This window comes from Schistocerca serialis, chromosome 8 (genome assembly GCF_023864345.2).
Source record: "Schistocerca serialis cubense isolate TAMUIC-IGC-003099 chromosome 8, iqSchSeri2.2, whole genome shotgun sequence".
Lineage (NCBI taxonomy): Eukaryota > Metazoa > Arthropoda > Insecta > Orthoptera > Acrididae > Schistocerca > Schistocerca serialis.
In genome coordinates, this window is record NC_064645.1 from 246,769,391 (window position 1) to 246,793,264 (window position 23,874).

The 23,874-nt window shown below is 43.1% G+C and overlaps 1 protein-coding gene across 5 annotated transcripts in view; it reads right to left on the bottom strand.

The window, feature by feature from the left end:
* Positions 1-23,874, bottom strand: part of LOC126416139 (mesocentin-like) — a 614,335-nt gene that overhangs the window by 285,208 nt on the left and 305,253 nt on the right. Inside the window, exon 2 of one of the 5 annotated variants that reach the window (XM_050083682.1) lies at positions 11,679-11,791. The exons of the other annotated variants lie outside the window; for them this stretch is intronic. The gene's annotated coding sequence lies outside the window, so the exon portion shown is untranslated. The remainder of the gene's footprint in view (positions 1-11,678; positions 11,792-23,874) is intronic. 5 annotated transcript variants of the gene reach the window in all.

The following is a 23,874-nucleotide window of genomic DNA, read 5'->3' on the forward strand; positions in this document are numbered from 1 at the left end:
TAAGTCCCACAGTGCTCAGCGCCATTTGAACCATTGAACCAAAAGATACGATCTAACTGTGAGCCACCTACGCGTCAAGCACTTCGAGGACGCCTTTTAGAAGCCGAATACAAACGTGAGCAAGCAGCTGTTACGTAGAAGATGCAGAAGTCACGTTCCCTCGCATTAATTGTGGATGGCTGGACGGATGTTGAAGGCCACAGTGCGCTTAATTCCATAACAAGCAATTTGGATCCAGAATTTTACAAGAACACTCGTCTAAAGTGCAAAAGGAAACTACCCAATATTGTGCGTATACTGTCACCGACGTATCGATGCGAGAGACAGTGAAAAGTTCGCTGCTGTTATAACAGAAAATGCTCAAAATATGACAGCTGCATGCAACATTTTACATCAATGATATCCTAACATCGCCAGCATATGAAACGCGGCATACAGCATCAGGATACCGATAAAGAACATATCAGATGTTGGACGTACGAAACAAACCATTCCACATTTGCAGAACATTTAAAACACAGTAATCACCATCCTACAAACATGGAACGAGAAATGAAAATAATGAGAACAAGCAACCATGACAAAAATCTTATACAAATGCATGAGAACTTCCGCATTCAGAAAGCCATCGCTGAAAGCAAACATGTGATAAATGAACAAATACACATCAGCACAGGCTCCCTACTACACTTAATAAAAGAAATGATGCGATAAAAATCGTCCCTATCACACAACCAGGGGAAAAAAAAGAAATAAATCTCCCCCTTCCCTTCGCTTTCTGGGCACACACACACAAACACACACACACAAACACACACACGCACACACACAAACACTATCAGCCTACAAAAAACCTCTCCCTTCCCTTCGCTTTCTGGACACACACACACACAAACACTATCAGCCCACAAAAAACCTCCCCCCCTTCACCTTCTGGACACACACCACACACACACACACACACACACACACACACACACACACACACACTCATAGACCACAAAAAATTATATCACACAAACACACACACACAAAATGCATACACAAACAGATCGCAGATACTTCAATAATTACATGCGAAAGTTGGCACGAACATCTGACAGTCGGCAAATTGCATCAAAACAAGTGTTCAGTTCTTAGTGCTGTGAAATGTGGGGGAAAAACCGCAAATTGGCATTTATAAGAAGAGGAACAACACCAAAAATGCAAGAGGAGCGTAATATGTAGAAAATCGTCCACGCAACCTGTAAGTACAGTTCAAAATATTACTACATAATAGCAAAAACCAACCACCAGAACTGTTCATAACCTATATGTAACCTACATTGACCAAAATGCAAACTAAATAGCAAAAATATGTACATATTCCAAGCCAGTGAAGATGCCTTGCAGAAAATAAAGGCGAAACGTATGATACATGAAAATTGTGTTTCATTCAGTTGAAGTCAGACGGCACATAAAGTAAAAATTATCAGTATACCGTAATACTGATAAAAGACTTTATGGCTCTAGAAGTACTTCATGAACTTAATGCGAGTGACAACGAGGTGGTCTTAGTAGCCCCCCCCCCAATCGGAGCCTCTTTCGCTGCAGTCTTGTATTAAATAATTAACACTTTGAAGTAGAGCCATATCCCCAGTACAATATTGGAGGCTAGTAGCAAAGAGAACTACGGTACGTGACTGCCACACTCAGCTTCCATCCAGAACGCGATGGGCTGTTGCAACATGTTTTGATGGTTTGTTAAGGAACAGAGTAACTACAGTGTGTAATTCGACAAGGCTGTGGGGCCTGTCGTGTTACAGGATGTAACATGACAGAAATTGGAAGATGCTTTTCGGTTACTGCAATCTACGCATGACGCTATAATGCGAATAGAAGAAAGCGATACCGTTTTGTTGGAAGTACGAGCTTTTTACTCTGATTTCAGCTTTCGTTGGGACAGCGCTCAATGAGAACAACATATTATCTGCAGGAGCCTCATTAGTTATAAAAGCTGCTGTGAATCGTAACTAGAGTTTGCGTCCAAATAGATCCACATAATAGGAAACCTGGTACGACGGTTATTGTGTAGGAGCTCCTACTGTAAATGAGGAAAGTGGACTGTGTAGCCACACTAAGTAATTTGCATCAACGTCATTTCGGAACTGTTGCTGAAAATTTAGCAGAATTTCGACCTGGTATTTCTTTCTTTTCGGAACACTGTCTCTGGACCGCTGCCAGTCATATGTCTCCATAGAGCTGGTGGAGAGGACTGTTGTCAATAAAAAACGTTTGTGCGTTTTGACGTCCAGGATTTTAAATGTACCACCCTCAGCTGCGACAGAAAGCAACTGGTATGTTCATGGTCGGGTACATAAAAGTCTGAAACAGGTACATCTACATCTACATCCATACTCCGCAAGCCAACTTGCGGTGCTTGATTGAGTGTGTCTAGTACCACTACGAAGAAACTAATGTCTGTATGCCTCCAACACGGATAGAAAAACTGTTGCCAGTTCAGTGAAACCTCAGATACAATTCTTATCGAGCCGACATAAAATATCTCCTAGAAAATACCTTTGTTTAATTGGACGAGGACTCAGTGTAATGACCCTCTATATATAGCAAACTGAGTCGATATTCTTTTGAATGTTTATCTGACATATCAAGTAAACTTTCTGTTCTGAACAAGTGCTATCATTTTTGCTCCGAGCAATTATGTGTTCTCGCTGAAATGTAAAACGGTTGCATGAATAATGGAAACAATCATTTAAATAAAACTTTTGGATTTAAAATAATTACTTTACAGAATAATTGTAAATTTTGAGCCTTGACTAAAGATTATAAACTCTAGAAGTATTTTTTCGTATCATATTATACTCTCCCAATCCATCAAATTGTACTACATAAACCCGTTATTACACTTCTTATACAGAAATTTTGCTCTAAACCAATCTTACTTAAACATATTAAAACACCGTTGCTTCTCTACTACGAGTAGCTGTGACAATGTCTTCAATCGACGACACGGTTTGTCGTTGACACACCGCGTGTTGGATTCCCATGACAAGCACGCACTGGTGCCCACTCAATTTGTCTACGTCCAATTCCAACCTTTACGGCTCAAAGTAGGTGACAGAGATTTTACAAAGCGAGCTTACTGCTTTCGTTTCATTAAATAAAAAAAATCATACCCGGAAAGCACTCAAACACACAGTGTACAATACATGAAATAGACGGTAGTTGCCATCTAAAGACTGGCCCGCGGCGCAGCAGTTCAATTTACCTTACCGCAAATATCCTCTTAGCTTCATACACTGAAGAGTCAAAGAAACTCGTACACCTGTCTGATATCGTGTAGGGCCCCCGCGAGCACGCAAAAGTGCCGCAACACGATGCGGCATGGCCTCGACTAATGTCTGAAGCAGTGCTGGAGGGAACTGACACCATAAATCCTGCAGGGCTGTCCATAAATCCGTAAGAGTAGGGGGGGGGGTGAGGGAGGGAGTTGGAGATCTCTTCTGAACAGCACGTTGCAAGGCATCCCAGATATGCTCAATAATGTTCATGTCTGAGGCGTTTGGTGGTCAGCGGAAGTTTTTAAACTCAGAAGAGTGTTCCTGGAGACACTCTGTAGCAATTCTGGATGTGTCCCGCGTCGAAATGTCGTGTTGGAATCGCCTAAGTCCGTCTGAACGCACAAGGGGCATGAATGGATGCAGGTGATCAGACAGGATGCTTACGTACAAGTCACCTGTCAGAGTCGTATCTATACATAACAGGGGCCCCATATAACTCCAACTGCATACGCGCAACACCATTGTAGAGCTTCAACCAGCTTGAATAGTTCCCTGCTGACATGCAAGGTCCATGGATTCATGACTTGTCTCCATACCCGTACGCGTCCATCCGTTCGATACAATTTGAAACGAGACTCGTCCGACCAGACAACATGTTTCCAGTCATCAACAGTCCAATTTCGGTGTTGACGGTCCCAGGTGAGGCGTAAAGCTTTCTATTGTGCAGTCATACGGATACACGAGTGGGCTTTCGCTTCCGAAAGCCCACATCGATGATGTTTCCTTGAATAGTTCGCACGCTGACACTTGTTGATGGCCCAGCATTGAAATCTGCGGAAATTTGCGAAAGAATTGCACTTCAGTCACTTTGAACGATTCTCTTCAGTCGTCGTTGGTCCCGTTCTTGCAGGATCTTTTCCGGCCGTAAAGGTGTCGGAGATGTGTTGTTTTACAGGATTCCCGATATTCACGGTACACTTGTGAAATGGTCGTACGGGAAAATCCCCACTTCGTCGCTACCTCGGAGATGCTGCGTCCCATCGCTCCTGCGCCGACTAAAACACCACGTTCAAACTCTTGATATCCTGCCATTGTAGCAGCAGTAACCGATCTAACAACTGTGCCAGACACTTGTTGTCTTATACAGGCGTTGCCGACCGCAGCGCCATATTCTGCCTGTTTATATATCTCCGTAATTGAAAACGCATGCCTATGCCAGTTTCTTTGGCGCTTAAGTGTATATCGACAGTGGTCAACTCTTTGGTTGCGACTACGGGGTATAATGGAGGGGAGCGGGTGCTCAGTTAGTGCTTGTTTGGTGAGCAACCAGGAGAGAAGAACAAGGTCGGATGGCGTTCGTCGAGAAGGCCTTAGCTTTGGTGTGCTCCTAGTGGTAGTTGCGCACTTGCTACGGACATTTTAAGTGGCAAACACTTGGTTCCCGCATTTATTGCAGTGGTGTTCTGTAGCGCGTCGCGGCGAGAGTGTACGCTGGCCTGGGGCATGGCGGACGGGAACTTCTACTGCACGCCTTGTGAGGAGCCAAGGCTGTTGTGATACGGCAGTGCGATGGTGAGTTCTCACCTGGATCGTGAACATCCTGTGGATCCGACTCGATTTGTCCTTTTGTTGCGGAGACTTTGAAAGGTGGCTACACTGAGCCACAGCGCCAGAGATTGCGCCAAAGAGTATTATTCAGCCGCCTCCACTGGCAGTTCTTGTCGAGAAGTCGTCGTGGAGAGTTCTTGTCGAGAAGTCGTAGTGGAGAGTGCTTATTGAGAAGTAGCAGTAGGCAGTTCTTGTTGAGATGTGGTGGTGGAGAGTGCTTGTTGAGATGTAGCAGTGGTGAGTCGTTGTTGAGAAGTTCCCATGGAGAGTGCTTGTTCAGAACTTGTAGTATTGTTTTGATGGGCTAGACACCAGATGTTGTTGGCTTGGGGATGCTGTAATGATTAGAGTGTGCTTTTCGTCAATATATATGTAGGTAAAAAAATCCTTTTTTTTATTATTTCAATGTCTTAAACAATAATGCCTCTTGGTCACAGGTTCAGTCAACAAAGCATCTGGCTCGTGTTCTTGTATTAGACTGTATTTCTGGTTTCTAGGTGCAATTATAATATTTCAGGTTTTTTTAAATTACTTCAGTATAAATGGTGTTTAAGATATCTGGTCTTATTGAGGAAGAAACGTGCCAGATGTGTACGTTGAATCACACTTCCACACATAGAACAGCTACACTTGTGTTTTGTTGTTTCCTAGGTTTTATAGTTGCTGGGGACTTAATTAATTAATTGTGTTAACGGAAATTTCGTTTCATTCTTTGTTGTTGTTCTATGCAGTCAGATTGCGTACAAATACTAGTCAGGGCCAACCGGTTACGAGACTGCGTAACCGGACAGTCAGCTACTAAAATAAAAATTATTTGCATATTAAAATTTAACTAAGCCCCCATGCAACTTCCTTTGTTTAATGGAGAGCCATGATAAATTTTCTTGGGAAATTGTCAATGTTATGGGGAAACCTACCAAATGGCTCTGAGCACTATGGGACTTAACATCTGAGGTCAGCAGACCCCTAGAACTTAGAACTACTTAAACCTAACTAACCGAAGGACGACACACACATCCATGCCCGAGGCAGGATTCGAACCTGCGGTCGTAGCGGTCGCGCGGTTCCAGACTGAAGCGCCTAGAACCGCTCGGACACACAGGCCGGCACCAGACTTATCCCACCCTCGTCGTCTGCCACTGTGAGGTTTCTTCGTTTTAAGAACTGTCCGGGAACGAGTTGAGTGTAACTATTCGGGCTGTGATAAAATTTGTCCTGATACTTGTGAAGTTAATTAAAGTTTGCTGAGCGCGAGCAAGTCAGGTGATTGAGATCGTCACAGTGCTTAAATAATTACCTAATTGTGTAAGATGGAGGCCGGAGATGTTGATACATTTCAGTAGCAATTTTGAGTCGCTTCTCGAATCAGTGCGATAGTTGCTAAAGTGCAAGTAGTTAAATTTTATTCATTTGTGAAGATCTGAACATGTTCCTTTTAAACTGTACGTGTCCATTTGTTGTGAGCCTATTTATATTTCCTTCTTGTATTCCAGATAGCTTAATAATTGTGCTTGTACTGATGGCTAGCGAGCGTTATGTAGGTCACGGTTTAGTCTCCAGTTACCGCTATACGTAAGTATTCCTCCACCTGATGCCGGTATTCACGTCTGCTGGTTCTGGCGTGATGCCTAAGTCTGTTATTACTGTAATTTATGAGATAACGCGCAGCCTTATTGACGTGTAAAACTTAATTCTTTAAGTGGCTCAGAGAGTAATTAATTTAATGGAATGCTGTGTAAGGTCTGAACTGGGTTTTAGTAATTCGGAATTCTACTTTGGTCATTAGCAAACTTGATCAATGTAAGAACTGCTTGGCTTGTAGCAGCAGTAATTTTCTGGAGTTTAAAGTTAACTGAGCGTTTCAAGATTTAAAAGAGAAGTTGCGATCGAGTTTTCTTCTGCATTGCTTGCTTGTTTAAGTCCATTCTGGACGTCATCAATTACAGGTGTAATTAAGATTCTGCTTAGCTGTGGGAAATTTTATTTGTAGTAAATGTTTTTTAAGGTATTACGTGTTTATTAGCTAATCCAACACCTAACCACTTACAAAAACAATGGGTTAACTTCAAAACGGTTAACGCAGTTTGTACAACAAATTATCACAACGATAAAAACGGAATAAAAAAGGATTTCATACCAGCAGGTCGACAGAGCAACAACAGAATATTTAGAACATAGTACAGAGAGGTGGCTCGGAGCCTCATTGGTAAAGTGCTAGACTACTCATACAGAGGTTTCGATTTCGAGCTTGTTTCACTTCCGGTAACATTTGTCAATGTGAAAAATGCTGAATTGTAACGTGGTTTTGAATCGATGATAAACTGTGGGTCTCGCTAAGTCAGTGCAAAAGTAGAAGGAAAGTTAGAGCATAGTACCTCCGATAGTACCATGCCTGGTAAGGAACTGTGATCCTGAAACGACAGCTTTACCTTTAGTTAGTCACAGAGGGGGTATATTCTCAAAAATTTGCCTTCGTAGCAGAGTGGTCAGCGTTGATGGATGCCTAGCAGAGATCCTGGATTCGGTTCCCTGTGCTGACAAGGATTTTTCCTTGGTGGATGGACTGGTACGGGGTGCATTCAGCCTCGTAGTGCCAACTGAGGAACTACTTGACCGAGTAATACCGGCTGACCATATGCCTCTCCATACCGTATGTGCATGACGGCGCAAGGCAGAGGACGACACGGCGGCCGGTAGACGTCCCTTGGGCCTTCACGCCTTGGACGAGGAGCTCCTTTACTATATTCGCAAGAGCAAACGTCTCTATGGAATACAGCATACAAGCGAATTTAGATACCGTACAAGGATTAGTCATAAACTTTATCACCTCGAAAAAAAAAGTTACGTAAGACATTTTATGTATTTGCAGGAACATGTTTGAAGTACTGGTACACTTTGAAATCCCTGTGATGTAGTACCGCAGGATACATCGAGGAGTCAATACGAAATGGTCGAGCCCATTGATAAAGTGCAGTATCGTGCGGTAAGTCTACTTCGGCACCAGCGGTATGTTCCAGCTGTGTCAAGTCAGTCAAGCTGGCTTCCTTAGTCGTCTGGATTGGCCTGAAACAGCTGGAACATACCGTTAATGACGAAGCAGCCGCGCGGAGCGGCCGCGTGGTTTGAGGCGCAATGACACGGATTGCGCGGCCCCTCCCGCCAGAGGTTCGACTCCTCCCTCGGGCATGGGTGTGTGTGTTGTACTTAGCGTAAATTAGTTTAAGTAGTGTGTAAGTCTAGGAACCGATGACCTCAACAGTTTGGACCCTTACGAATTCATACAAATTTGAATATTCTGAACATTTGATGCCGAAGTCAAGTTAGTTGATGCCGAAGTCAACTTATCGCACTATACTCCACTTTCTCAATTGGCTGCACCATTTCGTTTTGACTCCCAGAGTGTCATTAAAAATATTCGACACCAAAGATAGAATTAAACAACCAACTTTTAGATAGTTGGTACTGAAATATGTTCGCAGTAAACGAAGGGGCCAGATAATCCATCTGCTTTGGGTGCACGCTGGCATTCGTTATAATGAGGACGTTGACGAATTACCCAAACAGCCTGAAACTACAGGAACTATCCTCGCTTTGAAATTAGGGTATACAGACCTATTAAGTGAAGTCAAGAGTCACGGAAAACATCAATGGCGAGAAATGTGGAACGTATCCCTATATAAGAAAGGTGGATATTTCGCAGCATTACAACCTGAAATTCCTACAAGGCTATAGTTTACGAAGAGCCATTTGGACGATCAACGATTTCCACCATCGATCGATTACGCTTTACTCACACCTATTTTCCTACACATGTAAATAGTACGAACATTTAAGAATCTCCTGCACGTGAGTGTGATTCTCATTCAGAAGCTATTGTAAACTTCATGTTGTCTTCGTGTACCAAATCTTACTGTGAAACACCGTAATTTTTGATAACACTGATGATTAGGGAATTCCATCTCTTTCAATCTGCTTCTTTTTTTTTTCTTTTTGCCAAAGTCATACGCCTTTAAATAGTGACCGTAAATTTCCGACGAGTATAGGGAAAAATCAGTAGGCTTTATAGCAGTATTCATATTTTCGTTTTTATGCATCACTTATGATTCATAATCGTTACACTCCAATTTCCCGAGGTACTCGCATATCAAATGGTTCAAATAGCTCTGGGCACTATGGGACTTAACATCTGAGGTCATCAGTCCCCAAGAACTTAGAACTACTTAAACCTAACTAACCTAAGGACATCACACACATCCATTCCCGAGGTAGGATTCGAACCTGCGACCGGAGCAGTCACGCGGTTCCGGACTGAAGCCCCTAGTACCGATCGACCGCTACAACAATAAATCTAAAAGGGTGTACTAATTTTAATCGATAGTGGTAATGTTTGTTTCAGGCTGCTCAATAGAGTACAAATTCTGGCGAAGAAATTTAAAAAATTTTGTTTCGGTTCCTGTAGTGATGTCCTAAAAACTGTCACGCAAATTTCAGTTAGTACCAAGACTGCAGATATGTACGAGAGGTGAATGAAAAGCAATGCCTCCACCTTCGTTCATTGGGTTTGGATGGGAATATTTTAATAAATCAAACGCAGAAATCGTCCTTAGAATGTGCTCTTTAGTTTCCAATATTCACTTTTCCACGTAATCACCAGCCAACTGGACACATTTCTGCCAACGATGAACAAGTTTTCTGAAGCCGTTACGAAAGAAGTCGACACTGTTTCCGCAACCACAGTCTCACAGTTCTCCCAACGTCTTCATCAGAAGCATAATGATGTCCCCGCAGATCGTTTTTCATTATCGGGAACAGATGAAAGTCAGACGGTGCTAAATCTGGAATGTATGGAGGTTGCCGTACGGTGGTGAGATTCAGTCCCTTGAACTTCTGCTGTGGTGGCACGTGAAGCGTGTGGTTTGGCATTGTCGTGCTGCAGGAAAAAATTTCCCTTTTCCTTTCGGACCCTTGTTAGCCGTCGTTTCAGAGTTCGCAGTTCATCCTGAAACAATCAGTCAACATTTTGCTTGTGAAATTCAGTAGTTGCTGTCACAGGACGTGCAACTCTTTGTCACGCACGTCATGTGTTCTCGCCTCAACATCTTTAAACGTACTCGCCCAACTACGCACAGAACTCACATCAAAACAATCACCACAAACTGCTTTCATTCTCTGATGAATCTCCTTTTGGGTGATACCTTCTGCTGTCAAGAATTCAATGACTGCACATTGCTTAGATCGCATTGACCGACCGTCTAGGCAGGGTTCCATACTTTACACTGTAACAACACAACCGTTCAATGCTAAGGCTTCCCGCCAACTGGAGCTGTAGAGAAGAGGCTACGGAACAAGCCAATACCTGCCGCATACCAATGCTGCCAACTGTTGAAGAGTTACGAAGGTGGAGGCATTACTTTTCAGTCAACCCTCGTATCTCAAAGGAACAAAAAATTAATTAAGTTATTTTATGTTTTCGAGATGATAACTGAAAGTCTGCCTATTCCTCATATACTGCGGAAATGTTGGTTTTAATGTGCGGGAGCTTCCACTGTTCGTTGGTGCCTTAGTTGTAGTCTCCCTCAAACACACGTCAGACTGCTGAAGCAAGCCTCAGAAAGCATGACGGAGTGAGGTGATGCAAGTGAGGTAGTGTGTAAATACCTCTCTGTGTGTTTCAGAGTAAATTAGACTAATACTGTAGTACAACTGGATATTACATAAATATATCTGCCATAAGACTGTAACACACTTGTTTTGTAATATGCTTCATTGTTTCTGTATAAATAGACGCTATGATCTAAGAACAAATAAATACTACTACAGCTTCATAGCCGCATGCAGGATGTGGAGAAACAGGCTAAGATCCCCAACTGAGATGTGAGAAGCAGGTCACAACAGGCGTTAAGGGAGAAAAGAGCTTACGGCTGTGATTGGCGGGAATTTTATACTCATTCTGCGAAGAAGTATTATCTAAATAAGAAACCAAAAGAGGACGGAAGTAATATGGATGAGTGAGGTGGCGCAGTTGTTAGCACACTGGACTCGCATTCGGCAGGACGACGGTTCTAACCCGCGTCCGGGCATCCTGATTTAGATTTTCCGCGATTTCCCTAAATCGCTTCGGGCAGATGCCCAGATGATTCCTTTGAAAGGGCACGGCCGACTTCATTCGCCATCATTCCCTAATCCGATGGGATCGATGACCTTGCTGTTTGCGCCGCTCTCTCGAATCAACCAACCAATCGATATGAAAAATAATTTCTGACTGTTCTACGCTAGCGCGACAAAAATATCCCTACAACTGAAAACACCACCGGGCAATGCTTTCCAAGACAGGAAATTTGCAGTCGGGGAAAAAACATTGCAAATTCTGCCTATTGGATCTGAGCTTGGTTTACTTATTCTTTAAATGTCCCAGAGCGGACGCCACGCGAAGAAATAGGCTACACGTAGACACGTTTCTAGCTTTAGAGGAAAACGTTCCCCTAGTAACAACACGGTCTAGAGTCGCCAGACTCCGCGGTGTGTTTTGAAACGCGCATGACGTGCTTCTCGGCCGCGCTGGCTAGCGCTTTTCTGGGAAACCCTATAGTTGCTTCCACGTAATCGGCTTTTCGTAATACTCCGAAAATAACTAGGGCTTCTAATAGCGACGGCTGCGCGACGAGACGCGATTCGCGCGGATTTCCGAACAGCACGCTTTCGGGGAAACCGCACGTTTATTTAAGGAAACCATTGCTCCACCGCCAGACATCGCTCACGGTCGGGCCTCGGAAGGACAGGGAGCGTTACCTGAATGCTAGTGAAACGATCCACGTCAAGCACCTCGCTTCGCTTCTTCAGAGCAACAAGCAACGCCGCATGCGTCGATCCGTTCTCAGCGACGAGACTGGAGATTCACCCACCTGAAACAAAAAGACAACCTTTCAATATCTGTCGAAGTATTCAATAAAACAATACATAAACGTCAAAATTTTGGCTTAGGCTTGATCGTGACCAGTCACAGTAGTTTATTATAATTTCCAGTACACGTTACACTCCCTCCTCCCCACCGCCAAATCATCAGATCTATTTACGTCAATTAATAAAACATGTGTGTATTCTGTGAACGACTGTGGGATAGCATGTGGCAGAGTCTCAAAGCAGAAAAAAACACATTTTAGTACAAGGCTCTAAGTTATATGGAGGCTTTTGATTCGATAGACATAAACAAGATGGGGCGCTTACACCCACCCACTCCCTCAACCGCTGGAATCTGTACAGAATCTTCGTTAATATACTGAGTGAAAAGTATCGAGTTCCCTGGCATATAATAACTTTTTTAGGCCACCTATAAAATTTAGTTATTGAGGCAAGGCAAATCTCGGAACTGAACAACTCATTTACATGAAAAAAGGCAATTTTAGCGTCTTGCCCAACCCCCTGGAGAAATTTCTGCGGACGCCCATGCGCATGGTTAACAGAAATACAAATTTAAATGCCTTTCTCGGTCGTGTTTAGGCCCTACATCACATGCACTTTGTGTACAATGAATTAAGCAAGTATGACCTATTAGCAGCTGACAATGGCAATGAACATACCAAAATAGTAAAGTCTCCAAAAGCGGCAAACTCTACGTAACGTTTTAGTTACTACTCGTATTATTAACATATTAATTTGGTCTTTGTGTATTTATGAAGCAGGCCTGAGAGAGAGAGAGAGGGGGGGGGGGAGATTGCACAAGTTGATTATGACAGAACTGAAGGTTTTTAGTCATATGATTTTCAATGACTTCTTTATTGTGACTAGACTAAGGGCTAATTTCTAAAATTGGTGTGCATGGTGTGATGAGTGGGTCCTCGTTGAAAGGGTGCTGTTGTGGGGCGGTATTGAGTGGTGGTAAAGTTAGTATTTTTTTTCTTTCTTTCTTTTCACCGTCTTTTGCTACCAGACAGGGCCACATGTTTCCGCAAATGACGTACGTACGACACACACATGCCTTATTAATTGGCACAAGTCCACCTGATGACGGAGGTGTGACCCTTTGAAATGCGTAGTGGAAATAATAATAAATTTTGGGCGGATCCAGTAATTTGAAGTACTATTTTAAAACTACTTGTGTTACGGATACATGAGCAATATACTAAACGCTAGCGTTAAATGATTATTTTGTTCAGCTGAATTACACACTTAGACATACGAGTGTCCGATTATTTTGTTCGTGCAGTATTACACATTTAGTTATACAAGTATCGTTAGAGGTAACAAGGCCGATGCAAGTTACCTCCATTCGACGTAGGCAGCATTCAACAGTCACTGACTCAAAAGAATACGTTTACTTAACCTAGTTTAAGGAAAAACACCCAATGAGCGTTAAAAATGGAGAAATTGACGAAGCTGTTGTTGCTATGAAGTTGCTGCGGTTGCACGATGCTGGAAATGAAAAATAAAGGTGTTGATAACAGACAAATCGCTACATTCAAAACTGGACCTCTGATTGGACAGGGAAAGGAAATGAATTGGCCGTTGCCTTTTATACGGGATCGCCGTGCTAATTTGCTTCCATGTGAATCAAGGAAACCATGGGAAACCGAAATTTGGATGTTATGTCAGAGACTGAGCCTCACTCATACCGAGCATGAGTCCAGTGGGAGGCGGTGGTAAAACATGTTGAGACATCGAATAGCACGGTATTGCAAAGGACTTTGTTCTCAAATGGTTCAAATGGCTCTGAGCACTATGAGACTTAACTTCTGAGGTCAGCAGTCGCCTAGAAATTAGAACTAATTAAACCCAACTAACCTAAGGACATCACACACATCCATGCCCGAGGCAGGATTCGAACCTGCGACCGTAGCAGTCCCGCGGTTCCGGACTGCAGCGCCTAGAACCGCACGGCCACCGCGGCCGGCAGTGTTGGGTTGGCTCGCCCAGAAAATGAAGTATGTTATCGAAGTGCTGTGGTAACTAGCAGGTAAGATACGAACAGGTGCTGAATATGACGCGGAGCATCTATTTTCCACGACTCTGAGGGATTTAAAATCTCTCTGGTAGAATCAGAGGTCCACGCAACATCTGCGTAGGTTCATATCAGGCGGTAAATGTTGTAGTGTTGAGCTTCCAATTGCTGTCTACATTGGTTTATTTCTGGCTCTGTGCTGGCTAGTAAAATCAGATGCTTATTGCGTTTCAGTTCTCCATCTTGAGTTAGCACAGTGGGTTTTACTTTCTTAGAAACGCGAATTAATTTCATCTGGAGAGGCGCACCTATTGCAGTGATGAATGTTTTACAAGGAAGTGTTATATCTTACCATCCCAGAATTTCAGTATAGCAGATCAAAGAAAACCTGCAGCCTGTATAGAAACTCCTATGAGATAACTTCAGTCAACAGACAGGGTGACTGCTGTAAAATATAACGGACATAAATAATCGTGTATCTTTGTGTAACATTTCCACTGCCTCTCTAAGTTAAGCCAGCGTAACTGCTACAGGACCCATAAAAATGGGTGGAAGACTGCATTCCGCACACGGTAAAATTGCTTTTATACCCTATTTCGACAGTATAATACAAATGATCCCTGATATCGAGACCAGTGCCGCTTCTTTGAAAATTTCCATGTCAAAACTCGAATTACAAACTCTCGTATAAATTCAAAAGCCTAAAAGATTCTACTTACAAATTCAGAAAAAGATTCTGAAACCACCAATACATCTCAAACATCGCCGGAGAGGGCAATCTGCGCGGGGTAGTCATTAAGACGTAATTATTATCACCCCGAAAAAAAAATGTTTTGCTTGTTGACAGGTTGTAAGCCACCCCTACTATTTTATTGCGTTTATATACGACTATAGGTGATTAATACTTGCTGGACTCTGGCTGCCGGCCGGTGTGGCCAAGCGGTTGCAGGCGCTTCGGTCTGGAACCGCGCGACCGCTACGGTCGCAGGTTCGAATCCTGCCTCGGGCATGGATGTGTGTGATGTCTTTGGGTTAGTTAAGTTTAAGTAGTTCTAAGTTCTAGGGGACTGATGACCTTAGATGTTAAAAATAATGTCCCATAGTGCTCAGAGCCTTTTTTTTGTCTTTTTTTTTTTGTCTGGCTGGTTGGAAAATTAGGCATCGGACACCAAGAAGTAGCAAGTTACAGAGGCCGAATTTACACCCAAGGTACATGCGCCTACAATTGAAGTTCTGACCATGAGCCTACGACGCATATCGTTAACTATTCTCCCACACTGTTCTGTGGTTCTGTGTCCCTTCCAAAATATTCTATCAATAATGAAGAGACTATAATATGTGAACATTTTTGTACGACATAATTTATTTTATTCCAGTTTAAATTCACATAACGCGTTCCTTCTTGTTCTGATTGCACTCATTTATCACGAGCTTGTTTGAGTTTATCATTGCCGGTTCGTTACTGTGGAATCGCCTTCACAAGATACTAAACATAAATATGAGCTTCAAAATCTCACATGGCTCACACACCTATGCGTTCTACTCGCGTTTCAGCTCTGGTACGACTGTCAGTATACTCTTTCCACAACTTTCTTCACTTTTATGCGCGATACTGAGAAGCGCATGCTCTAGGGATCTGCCCTGTAAGCACGCTCCGGTCCGACTGACTATACTCCATCATATCAGAAAACTAACTCACTTTTTTACGTGCGAAGGGCGCAGCACGAGCTCCCGGGACATTCCCTGCAGGCTTGCGAACGCCCGACTGACACATTCGTTCTCGCCAAACATCTCCAGGTACCAATCTCCGCCCTCTAGATCGATGGGAGGTCCTCGTCAGCGATGCCGCTGTGCTGTACCAATGGATCGTAATGGTAGGGAAAAGAAAAAAGAGAAAGAAGTGCGGGGTAAGTGAAATTGCCTTCTCTGGTTATCTGCTACGGTACTATGTCACGCGGATTTCAATGTGTACCGGACCTGCAGATATTTACCTTCAAATAAACAAACATTATCACATAACTTTATTCTTCCGTGATCGTAACTGTAACTTTATGAATACTACTCGTGATCTGACATTAACAACGTCAATAATTATTAACCAGACGTATAATGATGTGATATCGGTACTATGTGATAACATCTTTATGTAAGACAGCAAAGCAAAATGCAAAACATGAATAACTATAAAACGCCGCACACTCAGGATACATTTACAGTCAAATTTCGTAGTAAAGAAAAGTGAATATAAACAAAAAACATTTAAATGTTTCTGCAATGGAGCAAACAGTAATGTCAAGCATAGGAAAGAGGGCGAAACGTAGTGGTAACAGAAATAACGAACTTTGAATTCACGCAGGTATATTTGCAGAGAGAGGGATGTGTACGTGCCAGACACGCGTGAACGTGCTGGGGAGGGTTTCAACGGGAAGTGCTCTACATGGACCTGAAGAGTATGTGTGTGTGTGTGTGTGTGTGTGTGTGTGTGTGTGTGTGTGTGCGTCGGAGGAGGAGGAGCGGGGAGGGAGAGAAGACGGGGGGGGGGGGGGGGGAAGCACAAGTGCGTGGGGTATGTGTGAGGCGTGAGGCAAGGGAGAAGGAATGCGTCGTTTCCCACAATCGAAGACGTGGAAGTAACTCCTTGGCAACAAGGTGTGTAATTTGTTGAACAGCTACAATAAGTAGCTTTATATGTAAACGAGACATTGAGGCAACTATGTTTTTTAATAGGAAATATTTTTATAGCGGCATTTGAGAACTCGCGAAAGAAATGTAATGAGATAAAATCGCAAAAAAACCTCTGATACAGAAATAGACGGAAAATGTCATAGATGAAAAGCCCAAAACTGTAGACATACGCTGTTTATCCCTGTCGCCATGCAAACGTAGCATAATGCAGCAGAAATTGCACTGTGCGACGGTCTTGAAGGCTTTCCACCTATTATAAACCAGACACTCATTAGTCACCCTAGAACTCATCGTGTAGCAACGCTTTTAGCCTTGGCAGTTGCCTGAATCAGCGGGGAAGGAAATCCACAAGTTTCTTTAGATATGCCATATCCGCCTACAGCAAATCATTCTTGATTACATCTCCCACAGCTACAAAACTACGGGGATGTTGATTGCTACCTTTTACACTTTTGCCCGTATAGTCCCTGACATTTTCTACGGGGTTAGTATAGGTGTTTAAGCGGGCCAATCAAGGAGCGACGGTGGGTGTGTCCATGGCTGTCGTCATCTTGAAAGACTGGAGTTCACACAGAACACTCACTGTGAAAAATAGACCAAAGGGAAACATTTAGTCACCGACAACGTTGAAATAAACATCCTGCTTCAAGATAACGGTAATTTGAATGAGTGAGTCCAAGCCATGGTTCGAAAAATCAGAACATCGCAGAATCACAAATATTGTGAATCATCCTGTGTCATTGTTAGCTTCTATACTATTTTTTCCACTGCCTAGTTCCGACTGATCGTCGTCTTAGATACAGGGATTAAGCATCTGTCTGTTCAGCCTTCCCGATGTCTACGTCCGTTGTTTGCTTCGTCGACCTATGTCTCGCCTTTTTCGGACTGTAGTACAGAATAGTCTTGATAAAGCTTTCATTCCTCATTCAACTTATATAGTTTCCACCTCTCTGTATTCAGTTATTTCCTCATTAACAGCACGAACATTCACTTATACCTTCTTGTGGAGCTCTTCACTTTGCTCAAGTAGCTTGTTTCTGCTGCTTGTATTGTGCTGTCTTTTTTTTTTCATTTATCCAACTGTCGCCTGAACACAACAATGCAGGTATTGCAGTATTTTCTATAAAATTTAATTTTTGAATCTTTTCAAGTTTTATACTCAAATGTTCCGTTTATTGTTCTAAGTATTGCTTGAAACTTGTACAACTTTCCATCTACACCATTAGGATCATCATAACATGTGCCGCAGCCCAGATATTGGAAATTCAAAATCTTTTTAATAACTAAGTTGTTAATACTATTTTGGATCATATTGGTTATTTATTTAAAAAGGCCATGACTTTCGTCTTATGTAATGAAATTTAAGCTTACATTCTACGTATATTTATTATAGCTGATGTACTATCAATTGCACGTCGGTAATTTCCAAGAATGATTGCCTATCGAAGTTGGAGGGCTCCACACGATACAAACCGAACGTGCGATGGTAAATCGATTATGGAAGTCTCGCGGTGCGTGTTATGATAAATTATTTGTGATCGTCATTTTTATCAGCTTTGCGTTGTTTCTTCAGTTCATGTATATTACATTCCCGCCGTAATTTTTTGTGATTCCATTGGGAAAACGACACGATTTCTCTTGATAACGAGTGTAATGTGTGCTGCTTCTCAAGTTTCTTCTGTGTATTGCCTCACATGGAAAACTCTAATCCCATGCATTTCCAGCATAGACAAATGTTTGACGTTTTTCCGGAAATATGGACTTCTGCCGGACGAGGAAAGCAGGGACTGTGTTGACTATGGTGCTGCGATGTCTGTGAAACTCCGTAAGAGGTGTGTGGACACTGAGATTCCGTTTCAATTTCATTGCGGACTTTGCGGAAAGCGAACCAGCATCAGGAAAAATATGTGGTTTGAGTCCTCCAAATTCTCGATTAAGACGAGCGTAATTCTTGTATCGTGCTGGATTCGAGATTACACGTTGCAAGCCACAGCATCATAAACTGAGTTATCGCCAAATACTGTGTGTGACTACTTCGGGTTTTGCCGAGAAGTGTGCTACGTGATAATGACAAATGACAGTGTGCCAATTGATGGACCGAAAAAAGTAGTAGAAGTAGACGAGTCTCGTATTGCTAGACGAAGGAATCGGAGAGGACGACCTTCTAAAAGTGAAGTAGATCATATTTGGGTTTTTGGTGGGATAGAAAGGGAGTCACGCAAGTGTTTCGTTGTGAGGGTATTGTCCTGAGACAAGGTGACTTTAGTGGGTCTCATAAAACATTTCACACTGCCTGGAACAAAAGTCACCACAGACGGGTTTCAGTCGTACCAGACTCTCGAAGCTGAAGGGTTCGAGCACGAATTCGTGAACGAATCTGTGGAGTTTCTCTCTTCAGATGACGCCAGTGTCCATACCCAGAATATAGAACGGCTGTGGAAGTCTGTCAAGTCTACCATAAAAAGAGAAGGGCGTCCAGGACAGAGGGACGAACTGTATTTGTTCCAGTGCCTATACTTTCACAACTTGCGTTTGCAGGGGAAAGTCGACGCATACGACACTCTGCCGATATTCCTGCATGATATTGGCAGAGTTTCCTGGGTACGGGAAAAAAGGAATTGCCCCTGCAGCTTATACATCACGTGGATTGTCACAAGACGATAACACCGACGACGAGTAAGGTAAGTCGTCTCCTTTGAATTTACAAGTGCTTCTGTAACGCTTTTCTTTTGTCGTTTCTGTAGTGACAACTTGAAACATACTCGTAACGGGCGCCACGAGACTTCCATAATCGATTTACTATCGCACGTTCGATATGTATCGTTTGGAGCCCTCCAACTTCGATAGGCAATCATTCTTGGAAATTACCGCACGTCGGCTCACCTTTTGTATTATTATTTTATCATCTACAAATAGAAACGCACTTGGATCAGTGTATTTATCTAACAATTTATATTGTTTACAAAATCCGCATCATGTTATTAACTACTAAAAGGCGCGTGTCTGGTTACTGGTTGATGCAAGCCGTACGCCACGCCTTTCGGAAGGGACTCTTGTCAAAACAGCAACGTTAATCACAGCACCTGCAATCTGCTGCTGCTTCGCGCCAGTGATCGTGTTGAGGTGGCAAGGATTTGGCTGCGGCGTCGCGACGCGGAACTTTGGGGTTGGTGGCGACGTCCTTGGCGCGAGACGAGGGCTAAAGCGGCCTTTGAGGCGCATGGAGCGGGTTATTCAGCTCGCGGGCACTCGGGCCGCGTTGCCCGGCAACGGAGCACAAAGAGCGTCGAGTGTCCGCGGGATGAGCCCTGCAAACACCTGCCGCTTCCTCACCTGCGGCGCACCGCTGCACTTCTCTAGTCCTGCCTTCTTGTTGCGGTTATTACGGCCGACCCTAACACCTGCTGGGGCTAGACTCGGCCACCTTCATACGGAATGTGGCATGCAACGTCTGACGTTATCTGCACCATCCTGCTAACATAAAGAAATTATATGGCTTGTTCACGGGGAAGTGTACCGCGAATGATCGTGCAACGCAGCGCACTCCAGCGGCAAACTGGCAGCTATAGGTGCCGCACGCGAACTACACCATCTGATCAAAAGTGTCTGAACACCACTACGAAACGCGGAATTGACCACTAGATGTCGCGAGATGTGGACTCACCAGTATAAAAGGAGGCGAAGAGTACTGTGTTCTCAGCATCTGCATCATGCTCCGCAAGTCACGAATGGTGTGTGGCCGAGGGTACTTACTACACCACTAATTAAGCCCTCCAAACTTTCTGGCATTTTCTCCCCTTTTTCATTACTCGAGACGTATGTAGGAGGAAGTAATACGTTGTCCGACTCTTCCCGGGAAGTGCTCTCACGAAATTTCATTACTAAACCTCTCCGTGATGTATAACGCCTCTCTTGTAACGTCTGCCAATAGAGTTTGCTGAGCATCTCCGTACCGCTCTCGAGCCGACTACACGATCCCGTGACGAAACGTGCCGCTCTTCGTTGGATCTTCTCTATCTCTCCTGTCAGTCCTATCTGGTAGGGATCCCAGATAGATGAACAATACTCAAGAATCGGTCGAACAAGCGCCTTATAAGCCATTTCCTTAGTGGATGATTATATGAGTCCACTGGACTTAGTCTTACACTGAGGATGATCACTCTGTGACTGAAATCGATATTCAATAATAATAATAACAATAATAATAATAATAATAATAATAATAATAAAATTTCAAATTTATACGACCAATGTTGGAGTTTTCCACGTTTGCAATAGTTGTGTGGTCGTACAGCACAAATTTGCTAATGGCATCCATTGCAAAGGAAATGTTCAAGGGCATTTCAATCGTCCTTCAGACAGGGGCCGTCGACCATGCACTCCAGACCACAGCGTGCTCCCGACCCCAACATCCAAAATCACTACCTTTTCTGAGGTTGCCATTCTTCCAGAGCCATTCAGACACCTCGTTCACATGTCCCCAGAGGACTTCAAACCGTTAAAGGACGAAGGGGGGACACACCCCATACCGGTATCAGGTAATAGGTTCCCAGATACTTACGATGGTATATATATCAGGTCTCGAAATGGACACGCACAAATTAACTTTTCATTTTATCAAAGACACGAGATAGTCTCCACCGTCAATGTATATTATGGTAGCTGCACTGGCCTCTTTAAATGCATTTACCGATAGACATAATTCTCGTGCCCAGGCAGTCTGTACTTACACGCGAAGCGATGTGCGTGTAACGAAGATGAAGTTCTTCCACTTCGTTTGTTCACGTTCGAAGCCCCGTTTAGAATACCTGCCATTCTTATATTACCCTGGGCGTCTGGAAACACTCAGCAACGTGCGTCTTTCTCGATCTGACGCCAGAAATTCGTCACGTATATAGCACGATGACGTCGGAATTCACAGCCCACGTGAGGACGGCTGAAGAGATCCTGGGAAGGAAGGAAATTATAAATCCTATCTACATCCATCTCTGCGGATCAGCATGGAGTACGTGGCAAATAAGCCTCTGTGCGAGCTATTATTTCCCTAGTCTTACTTTGAAGTTTCCTACGGAGGCTCTAGGCGAGCTGTACGGCGTGTTTGTTTGAGTTGCTGCCAGGTTAGATTTTTCTACATTGCAGTTACTCCCTCTCGCCAGATAAATAAAGCCTGTGACCATTCGTTGCTTCTTCTTTGTTTACAGCCGATGTCCGACCCGATACAGATCGCATACAATGCAGTGCCACTCACATAAGGGCTGTACAAATATTTTTTATGTATTCTCCATTTTAAACTTATCTGGTGACATCTTCCTAATGGATTGTTCATCGAAATTCTCATGTAGAAAGCTACGATGGTAAGTAAACAAGTACCTGCTACTTTGCTCTGTCTTTGGGTTGACTCCACAGTTTTTTGTGGTCACCAGCCGCTAGATGGCACCGTTGACTTCGCCCGTGGTAGGTTTCAGCCGTAAGTCTGCTTTGCGTTGTTGGAATCAGTGTAGGTAATGTTACAACAGTAAGACTGATTTCGTAAGATTAGACGTATTTTACAAAAGTCTTTACAACTTATCTATGAATCATGTTTAGGATCCATGTATTTCGTTAAATGACTGTAAAATTTGTTTTATTTTCTTTCCAAGTTCTTGCGCAGTAATTTTACTTTGGCGAAAAGGGTAAAATTCTTCCCATGTCGTTTCTTAGCCACTCTGTTGTACCTCTTCTTTTCTTGGATCTCTTCTTTTCTAGATTTTTAAAACAAAACTTTTCTTCTCAGCAGTAATGAAAAAGAAATACCAAACTTATTTTCTATTCACTTGCAACTGTATTTTTGTTGAACGTGTAATAGCAGTACAATTTAATTGATATACTTTTTCACGTCCGTGATCGATTAACTTCTGTTTATTATTTAGAAAAAAGCTTTCATATAGCAACTTCCCTTCACGAGAAGCAGTTCAAATTGTATAGTGTAAAGTTCTTATTACTTCTTATGGTAGCACGTCTTTACTGTGCAGTCAGCCACAATGGAACGTAATTCTAATAATGGTTATTCCATGATATGGAATTTTGTGCTCAAACCACATTTCATTTTTTTGGATTTAATAAAATTAAAGCTCAAAATATCATAAATATTTGTTTTATTTTCTTGTATACTTATTACTGATTCGCTTTTCAGTGTTCGTCAACAGAAATCATTTTAGACGTTAGCCTTCAGCTGGCTTTGTACTTTTGAACGATACACTACAATGGCTGCGCCACACGGGGTTTGCAGCGTTCCGTAACCTGTGTCCCGCGTTCCGAATGCGTACCAGGACCGGTAATTCATAGAAGACTTTCAGGACAATATGGGGACAATGCTTTTTCACAGCGAAGTGTTTACCAGTGAACTGAACAGTTCAACAGTGGTCGAAAGAGCGTGAAGGATGAGGAAAGACCGGGGAGTCCAGCTACAGCCATAACTAATGGTTCAAATGGCTCTAAGCACTGTGGGACTTAACATCTGAGGTCATCAGTCCCCTAGACTTACAACTACTTAAACCTAACTAACCTAAGGACATCACACATATCCATGCCCGAGGCAGGATTCGAACCTGCGACCGAAGCAGCAGCGCGGTTCCAGACTGAAGCGCCTAGAACCGCTCGGCCACAACAGTCCGGCCCAGCCACAACTGATACCAATAGTGAACAAGTCCGTGCTTCATTCCGAATAACAGAGCGGGTGACTGTTGATGATGTGCAAACCATATTCAGATTAGTCGTGGCTCTGCATTAGAAATCATACATAACAAGTGCTCTTTTGTTGCTTGACAATACGCGTTCCTCATACCGCCCCTACAACATTCAAACTCTTCAGGCGCTCTATTTCCAGGTGTTGGAGCATTCTGCATACAGTGCTGATCTCCCGCCTCCCGTCGGTTCGCTACCGGTTTGATCCACTTAAGGATGCTTCAAGAGGCCGTCCATTCAGCTCCGATCAACAGGTGGAAGAAGTGGGACATATGTTGCTTTTCAGAGGGCATCGGAAAGGTGGTGCAGCGGTGAACCACGGCACTGTAAAACAATGTGACTATATTGAAAAATGATTTCAATAACAATTGTGTACGTTTTTGGAATAAATTATTAAAAAATTGATTGCACATACTTATTGACTAACCCCTAACCCTATACTACTAAACTCCATGTAAAACTTACGATTGCATTAGGCTACAAAACAGGACATTTTGTACTTAATTTGAAAGTTACAGACCAATGGACATCTCATAATGGTAAATAATGAATGTGTAACCTATAAATTATGACTCATTTAAAATGTGGAGTAGTAAACTTTACACTGGTTTAGCAGAAATGAAACGTTTTCTCCTCTTTAGT